The 15,858-nt window shown below is 37.8% G+C and overlaps 1 long non-coding RNA gene across 1 annotated transcript; it reads right to left on the bottom strand.

The window, feature by feature from the left end:
* Positions 1-5,324: 5,324 nt before the first annotated feature.
* LOC124171534 lies at positions 5,325-6,260 on the bottom strand. Its single transcript, XR_006867808.1, has 2 exons — positions 5,869-6,260; positions 5,325-5,556 (listed from the first exon to the last, which is right to left on the bottom strand). It is a non-coding gene; the product is annotated as an uncharacterized LOC124171534 (long non-coding RNA).
* Between the last annotated feature and the right edge of the window lie 9,598 nt (positions 6,261-15,858).

Raw genomic sequence — 15,858 nt, 5'->3', positions numbered from 1 at the left:
GATACATTCCTCTAACATGATTTCCCATAGTAAGATGACATCAAAACAAAACCACTTTATCATTTTGAGACATATTCTAGTCATTAAATTATGTAAAAGGCCTATTAATACCGACATTTAGATGTACACCAAAAATGTTAACCCAAACTTTATGAAACCAAAGTAACTCCCATTGCTTTAATTTACATCAAATCAGCGTTCTGGTTGTATAATAACACGATATGTTTACCTATTTATTATTCACTATTGAATTTTTACTCCACAACGATGAAAATAGAGATAAATGACTCGTAAGCAAAATGTTCATCAGAAATGTTACCCCAAGTTCACATCGAATGTTTACACTGATATATTCCTCAAACATTAATGCCCATAGTTAGATGACATTAAAACATAACCACTTAATGATTTAGAGACAAATACTATTCACGAAATAATGTAAAAGGCCAATTAATAACGGGATTAAGATGTTCATCAAAAATGTTAACCCAAACGTTATGAAACCAAAATAACTCCCATTGCTTTAATTTACATCAAATCAGCGTTCTAGTTGAAATATAACAAGAAAAGTTTACCTTTTTATTATTCGCTATTGAATTTTTACCCCACAATGATGAAAATAGGGATAAATGCCTCGTAAGCAAAATGTTCATCAGAAATGTTACCCCAAGTTCACATCGAATATTTACACTGATACATTCCTCTAACATGATTTCCCATAGTAAGATGACATCAAAACAAAACCACTTTATCATTTTGAGACATATTCTAGTCATTAAATTATGTAAAAGGCCTATTAATACCGACATTTAGATGTACACCAAAAATGTTAACCCAAACTTTATGAAACCAAAGTAACTCACATTGCTTTAATTTACATCAAATCAGCGTTATGGTTGTATAATAACACGATATGTTTACCTATTCATTATTCACTATTGAATTTTTCCTCCACAACGATGAAAATAGAGATAAATGCCTCGTAAGCAAAATGTTCATCAGAAATGTTACCCCAAGTTCACATCGAATATTTACACTGATATATTCCTCAAACATTAATGCCCATAGTTAGATGACATCAAAACATAACCACTTAATGATTTAGAGACAAATACTATTCACGAAATAATGTAAAAGGCCAATTAATAACGGGATTAAGATGTTCATCAAAAATGTTAACCCAAACGTTATGAAACCAAAATAACTCCCATTGCTTTAATTTACATCAAATCAGCGTTCTAGTTGAAATATAACAAGAAAAGTTTACCTTTTTATTATTCACTATTGAATTTTTACCCCACAATGATGAAAATAGGGATAAATGCCTCGTAAGCAAAATGTTCATCAGAAATGTTACCCCAAGTTCACATCGAATATTTACACTGATACATTCCTCTAACATGATTTCCCATAGTAAGATGACATCAAAAGAAAACCACTTTATCATTTTGAGACATATTCTAGTCATTAAATTATGTAAAAGGCCTATTAATACCGGCATTAAGATGTTCACCAAAAATGTTAACCCAAACGTTATGAAACCAAAATCACTCCCGGGGCCTAATTGTGCATCAAATAATAATATAATAACGGTTTCCAATTGATTTGTACTTGTCTATGCGCCTCGAGCCTTAAAATTCGCCCTTGTTTACATTTTCAAATAATATTCCGCTTTCGGCCATCTTGAATTTAGATGTACGTCCACATGTATACCAAACCTCCATTCGGAACGATTCGATTATGTAAATGTGACAGCGACGACGGCGAGAGATGACCATCACGTTCTCCTATCACGTTCCGCTGTATCACGCGATCATGTAAGCCACCGTCATCGCGCGTATCATACAGGTACGAACGCTTGAGGTTGGTATCATTGAGAAATTTGAAGAGCCAATGAAATCCTTCGACACATCTCTGTCCAAGAATGCGTCGTCTGCGGAGTATTTGAAATAACAATAACAAACAACGAAAACATAAAATGGATGCAGTTCAAAGCTAAGTACTTCGCTTCGCCAATAGATAATATTATAATAAAGTACTCGTATTATGGTAAAGTTATGGGGAAAGTGTTGTATTACTTTCCGATGTGTGATAACGTAATCCATTATGCTAATGCTCGCCGGGAGATGCTGCTGTCATTATATTTACTATATCGTAGAGAATGGCCAAAAAGTCGTGATCTTGGATTGAAACTAATTAATGTTGAAATGATAATGGAAGTGTAATCGCGCTAGCGATTTGAATGTAAGTAGTTAATAGTTGATTTCATCATCATCACTGGTCAACAATCCTAGGATTGGTTTGACGCAGCTCTCCAGTTCTCCTAGCAGCTAATCTTTTCACTCCTACGTATTTCTTCTCTTTCACATCTCTCTTTACTTGTTCCATATATTTTGTTCGTTATATAGTTGATTTATGATGATTAAAAAATCGAAAAGGAGTTTAACGATGTTCATGGTGAAACAAAACTCAGTACTATTCCACAAACTTTTATTGTAACAGTCTACTAGTTTCGACGTTTATACCGTCATTATCAAGACTAACCTGTCTGTTAAAATAAAAGTTTGTGGAATAGTTCTGAGTTTTGCTTCATCATGAACATTTCATCGTCCCAACAGGTAACGCCCAAATCAGTTGAGTTTAACGATGTTGATATGTTGGAGAACGTACTTGGCAAATGTAGATAATTAAACTTCGATATAAAGTAATTGACGTTTAAATCACGGATGTACTTCAATTAGCAGTACTTTCCAATTTGCTGTGTGGAAATAAAGCAGCTCTATCGAATTCACTACCGTGCGCATATAACAATTGAACAACGTGGGCAACTATAAAGTCAACAGAGCACTCCAGTTGAAATAATTAAGAATTATATTGGTTTTTATAATCGGTTATAGGGCATTTTTAAATTAAATAAACAATAATTGTTTGCTAACATATGCATTTCGTGCTCGTTTTTATGTCAGCATATGCTTGTCACCATGGGTTTCGAACGTGATAGGCCGATGACGCTCGCAGCGTGATAAAGAGAGCGATCACGGTTTCATAATCGCTGCTATCACCTTCCGTCGTGGGAATCGCGTTGCCCCTGGCAACGACATCGCTCTCACCCTTCTCACAGTTACATAATCAGGGCGCAGGAAACTAGCGTTCCCACTACGATTTCTAACCCGCGTTACCTGCTAACCCGCGTGAGCCAACCCGGGTTACAATTCTGACCGGGGTTGGCGCTAACTGCCGTTTCCACAACGATATGTAACCCGGGTCAGCGCTAACCCGCGTAAGAAGGGCGTAGTGGAAACAAGGCATAAGCCTCGCCTCAAGGTCACCTCGCAGGGCGGCAGCGGGAACCAGAAATACGTCACACGGAGAGATTTCCCGGCATTTATACTTACGCGTCGCGTTTTCGCGCGCTTGAAAATTTTCACTTTTCATTTAATCGCGAAAAATAGATATCGTCAATTAAAAATCCAAAAGCATGAAATACGTACTCCAGGAGTAATAATCTTTCGATTTAGGCAATAAAAAATAATAGGAAACCACCCTATTATGTATTGGTCCGTGTGCCATGACAGCACATTGACCTTAAGTTTGCGATTGGAAGACATTAACCCTGGCAAAAAATCAGGCTCTTCTTTACTTCCCTGCCATCCTGCTCTCTCCATTTTCCCACTCACAACCTTTTAGCCGGCCCTGAATTTTGCTAAAGATAGGTGATGTCATAAGAGCACTTTCATTGCTGTGTTTGTATTCACGGCATCTGTTGCGTTTGTTACAATTTTAGTTAACGTGTGGACAAGTATCACGTGATCAATATATCTGCCTAAAATATCCTATCTACAAACCATGAATTCGATGACATTAAGACCGTGAAAACCTGAAAAAAAACGTGAATTTTATAATGTAGTTGGAGTGGGAACCCTGATAACTTACTCCTCCTGCTTAATTCTACTGTTTTCCTTTCCCCCCTGGTTGTTTCCTATAGTTGGACCATCCTAAGTTGGCACATGGCTGTTAAACAATCATTAAATCAGTGAAAGCCTTTGATGCTGGTTGTTGTAGGTGAGGTGAGATACCCTTTAACGCAAAGACGTGTTTCTTTGCATCAGGTGATTGTGTCAATGTTACGGACTTTTCCTTACTTTCTTGAGAAAACAAAAATATTTCGTCAAAGTGTAGCAGTTTTATCTGTTTAATTGTATTGACAAGCAGTACATATTGCTTCCTTTGTATGGCTGCTTTAACATTGTGATGTATGTACACATGCGTACTGCAGGCTACTCCATTTCATCTCTCATTACTGACTATTCCAAAATACATGTTGATAATCAATTATTTATGATAGAAATTACATGAATTTCCTTTATGCTGGTTTTTCTCCTTGGTATTGCAATCACTGTTAGAGCAAATGCTTTAGACGCAGTAGAACTTCTTTAGTGGATACGTTTTTGAAGGGACCACAAAAAATGAATGTGCTATCTAGGAAAACGTGCTAACCAGCAGCTCGATTCTGTAAATGTGATGTGGCCGTCACAAGCGGTTTTACTGTCTGTAAAAAAAGCAAGATACTCGAGTTTGAGGAGCTCTAGCGTCTAAATGAAGCAATAAAGGAGAATTGCTGCAATTGCGGAGGGTTTGACGATTATATTATATTTCTGCATCTGCTAGAATATACAAGTCAAATACTGAAAACTTAATGTTCATAATAATTTGGAGTAGAACCAATGGTAAAAGTATATTGTACGGTATCCCTACAAACGCAGAAAGGATTAAATCTGGATTAAACACGTATTTTGAAATCCACGAAATCTCAATAATATCTAGATTTAATCTGTTGCAAAGGTGTTGCTATGTCCTCTTTTTCTCATATTATATCTAGATTTAATACATGTAATATCTCGCCCCACGATACAGATTTTTCAGGGATTAAATACAGATTTCAGTATCTAGATTTTCCTGGGATACATTGTATAGAGCGTTCCACATTTAGTTGACAGTATGGGCTCTTATGGAGAATCGTTTCCCATGTTAATCTCCATAAGGCCATTCAATATTGAATGTTAACAGATTTATTTAATATTTCCCATGCGGAAAAATCCCAGTACTGGGCCAGTATTGGCCCAGTACTGGGATACTTCCAAAATTGGCAAGAAAATGCCAGTATCGGCCCAGTACTGGGCCGGTTCCGGGCCGGTACTGGGCCGGTTCCGGGCCGTTACTGGGCCGGTTCCGGGCCGTTACTGGGCCGGTACCGGGCCAGCTCCAAGCGGTACTGGGCTGGTTCCGGCCTAGTGCTATAATCAAATTTGAATAAAATAATCGCATTGAAAAAAAAACATTTTAAAGGTTTATTTCAAGTCATATAATTCGGTTACATAGAAAGATATATGGTCAAAAAAGATAGTAATTAAGAATTAATATTTCATTAAATAGACGTATTTAAGTTTGCCTTTGCCTTTTTTCGAATTTCGCACAATCTCGTGTACAATTGCTTCTTGACATAACTGTGATCTTCCACCTTTACATTTCTGGCTCTCGCGTAGTGTTCTGCATAGTCTGAAAATGAAGGATGGAGAAAGCATAAAAAAGCATTGAAATATCTTTATCCTCTCCATTAATTTACTATCACTATTGTTTTGACTTTCATTGTTTCATTAGTGTTGGGATTACTGTGTATGCAATAACCAACGAAACAATAACTAACCTGTAATTATACTCTGTCCAAAGCTTAATCGGCCCCAAGAAAATTATTTAAGACCTTATAAAAGGCAGTTTTTAGACTAAGGCCTTTTAGGTGATTCATCGAAGCACCAGTGATGGCATATGGCCCAGCTATTAATAGGATTATAGTTGTTTTAAAGAACTTACTTCTAAGGAAGTTTGGTCCAATGGTGTCAGCAACCCACACATTTACAGCTCCAGCTGGAAGAATTTGTTCACAAGGCAAACTGGTATATTTACGGGAGTGCAATCCTTGATGATTTTCTCCACGGTTCTCCGAGGAGCCTCTCTTCTTTGAGAACGATACCTAGCCATGTTGACACACGCACACCACAAGCGAGACTGAACGATCTATCTACACCGGAAGTAGCGACGCTGGCTCGAAAGTAGGAGTGGGATAAGGACCGGAAATTGACGTTACCATAGGGCATTTACTCTAAAATTGAAAAAAAGTGATTTTCCCGTACGCTCTATGGTTATTCTAGAGAGCATACGGGAGTGAAATTTTTCGAAGTCCAGAGAATCCAAGATGGCGCCGAGCTCAATGACAAAAGACATTGCGCTACGCGCATGGAAATCAAAGAATGATTCAGATGACGTAATGCACTAATCATCAACCTTTAACTTCCTCACTAGACCAAACTTCCATGAAAGAAACATGTAAAATAGTATTATTCACTGTAAGATCTTAGTTAAAATTGTTGATAATATTTATTCTGTGAAAACGCAATGAATACATTAAAAATGCATATTTATAACTTTTCGTTGAAGCATGTTTTAAAAATTATATGGCAAAAATTGAAGGTTTAATTTCTGTACATGCATTAATTTCCCAATCTGGACTGGAGATTCTGGCCCAGTTTTGGCGTATCTGGCCCAGTACTGGTCGGTCCTGGTCCAGTACTGGCCGTTTCTGGTCCAGTACAGGCCGGTTCTAGTCCATTACTGGTTTATTACCGGCCGGTTCTGGCCCAGTACTGGCGTTTCTGGCCCAGTACCGGTCGGTTCTGGTCCAGTACTGGCCGGTTCTAGTCCATTACTGGTTTAATACCGGCCGGTTCTGGCCCAGTACTGGCCGGTTCTTGTCAAGTACTGGCCGGTTCTTGTCAAGTACTGGCCGGTTCTGGTCCAGTACTGGTTTAACACCGGCCGGTTCTGGCCCAGTACCGGCCGGTTCTGTTCCAGTACTAAATCAATACTGGTCGGTTCTGGCCCAGTACTGGCCGGTTCTGGTCCAGTACTGGCCGGTTCTGGCCCAGTATTGGCCGGTTCTGGTCCAGTACTGGATTAATACTGACCCAGTATAAATCCAGTACTTAACCAGCATAAATCCAGTACTGGACCAGAAAATTTTTCCACATGGGTTGTTTTGTAAGTTCAAGCCTCCGATTTGTTTTTATTAAGGAGAATTGAGGCTCTTTGCATAGCTCCGCTACTGTTGCATGAGCATCAATGTCGACGGAGGCAATAGATGCACATACTTCAGCGGCAGATACGCGATATCAACAATCCCTTCGAGATGCGGGAAGAGGATTTAAGAGGTTTGTCCCGCGTATCTCGAGGATTGGCGATGGATATTGTCACTGAACTCAAACCACTATTAACTCGTAGACGTTTAGGTGGCTTGCCGGGGCATGATTTAGTACGTTAAGGTAAACATTAATCATCCATTCCATCTCTTCCATGCATTATTGCTGCCGACGTTCAGTAACACGACCAACATGACTCTTTTTTTCTGTTGACATAATAGAAATACTAAGACATGTAAACATCTCATCTTCTAGCAGAAACTTTTAATTATCAACTCGTATTCGCGCCAGAAACATTTTCTCCAGTATAAATCGTGAATAGTGGCATGTGCTTGCACAATCAGACAATTAAATATGCACGACGGCGCATTTAAAATTATCTACTGAAATGATGAGAACAGCTCAAACGCATACGAGAATGAACCATTATCAAATAATAAAATAACACTTGTTCTCATTCCGCGTTAGCATTTGCTCCATATTATTATTGCTATTGCTGAGAAAATTAGTGCTAATTATGAATTACGAGCCTGCTACGTGATAACTGGCTTCGATACGCAGCACTTGGCAACATATAAAAGAGGTAATATACAGTAGCTACAGCTAGAAACTAATTAAGCAACCGTAACTTATCATTAATAGGTACTTTTAAAAGAAAAGACCTCACTCAAAATTGAGTAAAGAAGTATTATTTACTTTGGGAGTGAATATTCCACGGCATTGTATATGTTTCTCTATGGTAACTGAAGTTGCAGTTGGCCGCTGAAGTAAGTTTGTATCGGAGATTCTGATTCGTTCCTCGCGTCCGCACAGCTACCAACATAAGAAACTGAAGTGATCGTTCGCAATCCGTCAAACATCTCACGACACAGGCTTACAGGATCGCTTGAACGTCTTTCACGGTGAGAGGCGTGAGAACTCCACTGTGGTTCGAACCACGCGAAGCACAGGTATGACATTTACAGAATCGAGCTGCAGGGAAGTCAGTAATTGGGGTAATAGTCGGAATGGAAAAGTCGTTATAATAGGGAACTTGCATATATTTCAGATATAATCAATAGCCCCAAAATTATGTAAAAATATATGTTTGCATACCTCGGTGAAAGTTTTTTTATTATTTTATGACGTGGTTTACGATATTTAATGCATCAAAGTTCACGAGAATTTTCAAATGCAAGTGAGAAGCGAAAACGCCCGATGATTGGCTGGTAGAAAAGTGACGTCATAGTTCAGTACGAGGAGAGACGGCGGCACGGCCATAGTAGAGGTTGCATACTTATACATGCGACGGCGTGGTTATGATTCATTTATTGAAGTGCAGACGTATCGCAGTTGTTCATTGTGACTTCAGGGATATTATTTGATCTATTTTTTCTTCATTGAAAGCGATAGATTGCGTAAAGATGAAGGAATATGGTTATTCTTAGGCTGATCCTAGCAAGCTTCCTGTTACTGATTCCATCATGATATCAGGGTATTTTAGTGAAACTGTAGACTTCGAGGGCGCGGAAAGTCGATGCCGAGAAATGGAAAGGTAGCTGATGTGCATCTGAAATGTTTCATAGTTCATAACAAAGTGAGACTTGCGTATAATATTGGCGAAATCGTACACTCATGTGAAATGTGTATTCTTTTGGCAGTCCGGTAGTCTTATGGTGAACTTATTTCCACCTCGAAGCTGTCGATGATACTTTCAACTTAAAAATACCTTGCCTGGAGGGCGACAGGAAGCTCTGAAGGAGCCAGACTATTAATGTTTCAATTTAGTAGCGATAATATAGACGAACTTCCAACACAATCTACCATCTTGTGACTCAAAATCCCGAAGCCACTTCCTATTCTGCAGAAAGAATCGGTCAATCGCTCTTCGATCAATATAATAAACACAACGTCTTTAGGTGTTAAGAAGTTACTTTTGTAAAATGTAAATCCTTCCTAATTTAGCATTAAAATGTGAATGTTTTCCAAACAGAATCTAATACATTTTGGGAGCTTTTCTCACGATATATCTGAAACTCTGAAGGCGAGCTCATCGTCATTGCGATCGGTTGTCACTTAAAAATTCCGAATTGGAAATCCTAGAGGGATGATCTTCGACGATGACCATGATCACCTGCACTCTCACTATCACTGGAACCCGTGGTGAAAATATCATCCCAATCCAATTTTTATTTGGTTTTAACTGGGGAAAGAGCAACATAAACTGCGCATTCTTTGGGCAACTTTGGGTTTGACTTTCCCTCAAACACCCCATTTCCCCTGTGGTGCATCAGTCCTATCTTTTTACGATGGCCTGACAACCTTTAAATGGATCCTTGGTTTATCCTGACAACCAACTAAATGGAAATTGCTGATCCACACGTCTTCCTCTATCTCCACAGTTTCTAAATCAAGGGCCGCGGAACATTCCTCTTGTGACTCAACTTTTTCTGAAAAGCAAGCAACGGCGTAGAATAAAATCAAAGAATGCTGCGATTCATTTTTTGCGACCACCTCTGGATTCCATTCTTTTTCCATCTACAACTTCCTTTATCTTTCGGGGTAAACTATGGGACAAGAGTTTAAATAATATCATTAATTTATAACAAAATATAAGTTCTAAATATACCCAAAAGCCATTTTATTAATCCGCACTAATGAGTGTAAATTAATGTGGAAGATGAATGCTGTAGACGTAGTAGTTTTCCTTAGGTTGAGTTGCAAAGTTCATGAAGTTGACAAAACGGCAAATTTTTCGGTGCGCGGAGTCATTTATTGCACTGGCCGTGTCTACAGTTTTCAATTTTTTTGTAATAAAAAAAAGCTGAATTTAGGATAAAATTTCCTTTAAAATGACGTATAGTTCATTATTATAGCATGCAGTGAAGCCAGGGTATAAATTTGCAAAGTACAGCGGCACATCATTTTGACGCCGACAGTAGAAGAAAACGCTGTCTTCTTGGCTGGCACTCGAATGCATGAGGATCAACGTACGTACAAAATATTAAAATATAGAGCAACGTTGCTCTATATTTTCATATTTCCTCCCTTGATTTTAAACATCATGGAATTTTCTATGTCCTTCCGTAACTGAAATTGAACAAGTACCGTAAAAAATTTGAGCCCATCGTAACCATCGAGAAGCACCTATCTCGATTTTTGTTGTGAAGTTGAGTTTTTATTCTACGACGGCCGAATGATCGAAAAATCTCAGTTTCAAGTTATTCAGTGAAAGAAATATGGAAATATTATTTACATTAAAGTTATCTTCGCTCACATAGCACACGGGTTTATCATTTCGTTTATTATACTCTTAATTTTCCGTAACGCTCATCCCGACAGACGGCATGCATCGAGGCTTTTCTTCTAATTTCCTCCGTGGGAATGCAGACGAAAATTTTTTCTGGGGTGTTATTGCACAGAGGAACAATGCACCACTTGTAATTTTTCCTTATTTCACCCATGTTCTCCTTTAAACGCAACGTGGCTCTTCCAAACCTGCAGTTACTGGGCTTGGATCTTGGACTCCTACTGAACTATGACGTCACGGCCAAAGATTAGTGGGGGCGGTATTTTTTAGCCCGCGAAACTCGGGAGACTTTTGGGAGTCATTTTCTAGTGTATAAACTGAATTTTAAGCGGAAAAAAGTATATTGCGGTACTAAGTGTTTACTGTAGTATATCAGCATACTGTTTTTAAAAAGTATGCAATTTCCCTATTATAATTATATAGTATACTATTACTGTCTGCAGTTCTAGTAGGATCGCCTTCCCGAACTCTTTTCACAGTTAATATATAGAAAATTACCACTAAACTGCCAAAAAACTACCATGTGAATTAAAATCACAATGTTTTCATAGATTTCCTAGAAGATATTACATAAAAACATTGTCCCGTGATTTGTCTTACATGTATTAAGAGTACAAGTTAAGCTAAGTAATTTCTTCTTTCTCACAGTTTATTCGTAGAAAATGACGAAAACCCTGACCTAAGTATGTCAATTGGTTGTTCTAAAAAAATCATAAAAGTTGGTCAACATTTCGTTTACCAGAAATCCCGGCAGCAGCCGTACGCACTCGAGCACTGTGGTCCAAAAAACGCTACGTTCGCTCAAGATGGTAGAGACTAAGGTGGTCTCACTTTGCTGTTGACCTTTTTTGTTGATGACGTCTCGGCAGACACCTCGCTCAGCTGCCTGGCTGGAACAACGTGCTATTTCCGGGTTTTTGCTGTCATATTTATTTAAATTCTCACCAATTAGCTCAATATATGTCAATGAAACGACCGTGGGTTGGTGGAATATATGTTTGGCATTTGAATTCATTCAATAAAATAGCTTGTCATGTACTAAAGGGATATAGAAAGTAACTAAATAATGGACGACATTGAACGCCAGCTATTTTTGCATTTCCCTACGCACATATTAGTCGCCACCGAACTGAAAAGGCAGAATGTCCAACGAGCAACTAAAAGTGCCATTGACAAAAACAATTTTATTAATCCATGAATACAAAATTTCGTATCTACTGGTGAGTACTTCTAAAAACAGAGCATTGGTTGGGTACAAGCATGATTCAGTCAACCGTTCTTTCTTCCTCCCTCGCCTCCTAGAATGAACTCCTATCTCCCAAGTCTTTAATGTTGGGTACCATTGTCATAAACTATGATCTAATCACAGTAATGGCATTGAAAATCAAATAAGCATTTGCAGAATCCACGCAGATGATAAAGCCTTCAGAAATGAATATCTTTGTGAAGAATGATCCTGTGAATCACGCTAGGTTCCTGATTTCCCTACCTATTCTTGATCCTGGTTGCTTTATTTTTATATGAGAATGCCTGAAAATATCTCGCTAAATAGCGGAGAGACAAACTGACAAACATTAGTTCTCTTTGGTTTCCGTTAGTGAACCATCCCCAACCAAAATCGATAATAAGGATTAAAAATGACCAATTTAAACACATTCGATAAATTATAACGGCATTCATGGCGTGAAAAATAGTGGTGACGTAGCAGAGGGATAGCCAGGAATTTCATTCGGGGGTTGGGGAGAGTCCAAAACCAGGGGGGAAATATTTGGAAAACAGAACACTAAGTAGAGGGTCTTAAAATAATTTCAATACTTTTCATAATAGGGAAAACTTCATTTGTCGAAGAAATCTTTTGTAAATTCATAATTTTTAATTTTTTTCTGTAATGAAGGAAAGTATTTGTATTTTTATATTTCGAAGGGGGAACTAGACCCTCCCGAAAATATAAAAACACAATTACTTTCTGCTCATTACGCCACTGGACGTGAGGTTTTAAATTTTAGTCGAATTTGAAATTCAACAATAAATTAAAAAAAGGGGAAGATAAGAATAAAGCAAATCATTCTCCCTCTCTCTAAGAGACTTGAAAGTGGAAAATATAAAATCTACATATATTATAAGCAAGCAGTAAGAAAAACTTAGTAGCAGTAAGAAAAATATCATTAATGAAAATTGCCTATCGTTTAATTGACTAGGTAAATTTTGTGCAGATCTTTTCCTTGTTTATTTAATACTGAACCAAAGGGAAATGATGTAAATGACATTTTATGGTCAGAGAAGTCAGTGTCCAATATCTTTGTGTACCTCATATTTGTCATGATATTGTCAATGCAAGTGCGTGTGTGAGCAGTTTCTTTAGTGGGGGCATCAAAATTTACAGTGGCATTATTATGGTATTCATTTCATTCACTTCGATAGCTGAGAGCTGAAAACTACCGTCCTCATTGAACTCTTTGATATCATTCCTTACTTTGAACGTGATATTTTCACTTTTTTCACTATTATATATAGGAACTTCCATCTTGTATGTTATCCCTTGCATAAACATCAGCAATATAAAATCCTTGATTTTATTTAGTTGTTGTAAGTGGTAGGGTTTTAGCCAGTGTTGATTTATACACAAAATAGAGATATCCTTCTCATCGAGAAATACCTGTAAAGGATCAAATTTCGAGTATTAACATGCATTGACCACTTAATTCTTTTTTGTTTACCCTCGTTTTTTTAGGAGAAAATAATCCCTCTTGACTCTCCTCCAAGGAGGACTCCCAAACTCAGAAGTTCTACTCCCTGTTGAGCCCCAGTTACCGCGTAGTTTCCCTTTGTATATTCCCAACCCTTCCTTCACTGCCGACACTCGCTAATCCCTCAATGGGACACCGTGACTATCTAAGCTATTCATGCTCTCTCTCCCATTTTTTTCTTTTCCAAACTCGTTAGATATATGCCAACACTTTCTTAATCCCGTCATCGTCTTTGAACTCTCCGCCCTCCCCTGTACTTTTCACCATTTTCCGAAGTAAACGCCCTATGATGCAGCTTTTTGAAATAGAAACTTCAATCAAAATTTGCATCATTGGGATTTGTAATTCGACTTGCCTCTATCACTGAATGTTCAAAATTAAATTCAAGCATCTGCCTGGAAGCGGAATTTTCGAAAATAGCTCAGAGGGAATGCACACAAGGGACACGGGGTCATAAAAAGGACCTTTTTGCGACAACCTTAGCGGGGTGGACGGGCAAATACCCACCAGAGGTAGGCCGGCCGGAAGGTTATAAACACGATTCTATCGTTGAGGTTAAAAGTAGCCTAAAAAAGAAGTGTTACCCACACAAAGGGCTAAATTGTGCACATGAAATTTTCGGATTTCGATTTCAGCTAGTTAGGAAATTGATAGAAAAATGGTGTCTAGTCCGTAACTTCGGGTTGAGAAGGAAATTCATTGCACTATAGTGACATCAATCCCATGTGAAATAAAATGGTTACATGTAATTGAGCTAAATATATCCCCATCATCGACTATAAGATTGTACACAGCAAAATGTAAAGTACGCCGCGTCACGGCATTCCATACCATCAGGGAACTGCCGCGGACTGCGCGCGCGGCAAAAAATTCGATTTTATTTTGCTTGATGCAAACGTTCGCAGTTGATTTCTTTTAGATAGACACACTAAAACGTTTGATTTAATTTTAACGTAAATATCTCGAGGTAATTCGGCGATCCTTTTTTATAATCCCAAATAAACACAAAATTTCGACGAAAAACAAAGTACTCCAATTTGTATCGAATCGACGATAAATATCGCAAGACAGCGAAGAAATTAGGTTATATGAAATGTAAAATAAATATGGCAGTAAATACATTACTCTTATGCACAATTCACTTGCTAAAAGATTGACTTTCCAACGTCCGTCGAGCACGGTATTCCCCGTGGCCAGCAGCTAGCTCGGAACTGTGCCGCACGTTCGAAAAATCGATCTTTATTTCGGCGTCGCAGGTGTTCGCAATTCTCCTTTAGGTATCATACTTTATAGGTTTTGCTGTATATGTAGTGTAAATATCTCGAGGTAACTCGGCGACCTTTTTTTTATAATCCTACACGAACACAAAATTTAGACGAAAATCAGGGTCCGCCATTTTGTATCGTATCGACCACAAAAAATACATTTGAGTCGTAAAAGTTGTCAAGAATTAACAATAGTAAACCGCGTAATAATATTGTAAATTTTTGTTTCTGTTGAATTACTACAGAAGGTGTGGCATTAGTTTTAACATGGTGAATTTCTAAAAAAATTCAATGCGGGCAATTTTAGCGAAATTTGTTCTACTGTGAGGCCAAGTAATTTGTTTAAAAAAGTAACGTATGAAAAACGGTTTACGTAAAAAATGCACTAATGTATTGACAACAATTGTGTTAAGTTTTAAATTCCGCATTCAAAAAGATCGTTTTTGAGGTTTTGTCCGGCTTTTTTCGATTTCAGTCCACTGTGCGCCGGTCGTTACAGCGCAAGTTTCAAAATACGATTTTTAATGCGAAATATTAAAATAAGTTCGTAATTCAATGGTCAAAATTTTGTAAATTGAGTTTGTTTATGCCAAATATATATTTTCCGTAGTTACCGAAAGTTGTGCAAATAGTTGCTTGCCCCTGTTTGCACATTATTTTGCCTAAAAGAATTTTTTCAATTTACTGTGGTGGATCACTTATGAAGATAATTACGTCAAATGCCATTACAATTATATATTACTAAAATGCTGATTATGCACATATTAGTAGCACCTTATAACCAAGCTTCCAGTTTTATTTTGATCATGGAAGTATCTGTTTTTGTGCAGATTTTCAACGGACCCTTTCGCATAAATGTTTGTATATTTTATTCACTTGTGTATATTTTAAACCGTGTACACAATGTATACAGGCTCTAAAATTTATATAAAGTGTGCACATTGTATATAATGTACAGGTTTTATACAGGCTTTACAACTATACACAAATTTACACACAATGTGTACGTTGTACTCATTCTGTACGAAAATTGTGTACATTCTATAGAACTCACATTTATACACGCTCTACAACTGTATACAATTGTATATAAAATGTGTTAATTATTCACATCCTGTATAGAAATTATGTACTATCGTTTTGAAAAGTATGTAGACACCCACGAGCCCCACTTAACTGATGTGGTAGGGTGGGTAAAAACTTGGAAGGTTGGCACATGAGGTAGCCTGCATCTCTCACCAGTGAGTTTTAGAGACCGGAGGAGGGATAACCTTTTTGGCATACCCATGGCCCCTATATAAGGGCCT

This window comes from Ischnura elegans, chromosome X (genome assembly GCF_921293095.1).
Source record: "Ischnura elegans chromosome X, ioIscEleg1.1, whole genome shotgun sequence".
In the NCBI taxonomy this organism is placed as follows: domain Eukaryota; kingdom Metazoa; phylum Arthropoda; class Insecta; order Odonata; family Coenagrionidae; genus Ischnura; species Ischnura elegans.
The sequence above is the reverse complement of the archived record's forward strand: the minus strand, read 5'-3'. Positions and strand labels throughout refer to the sequence as shown.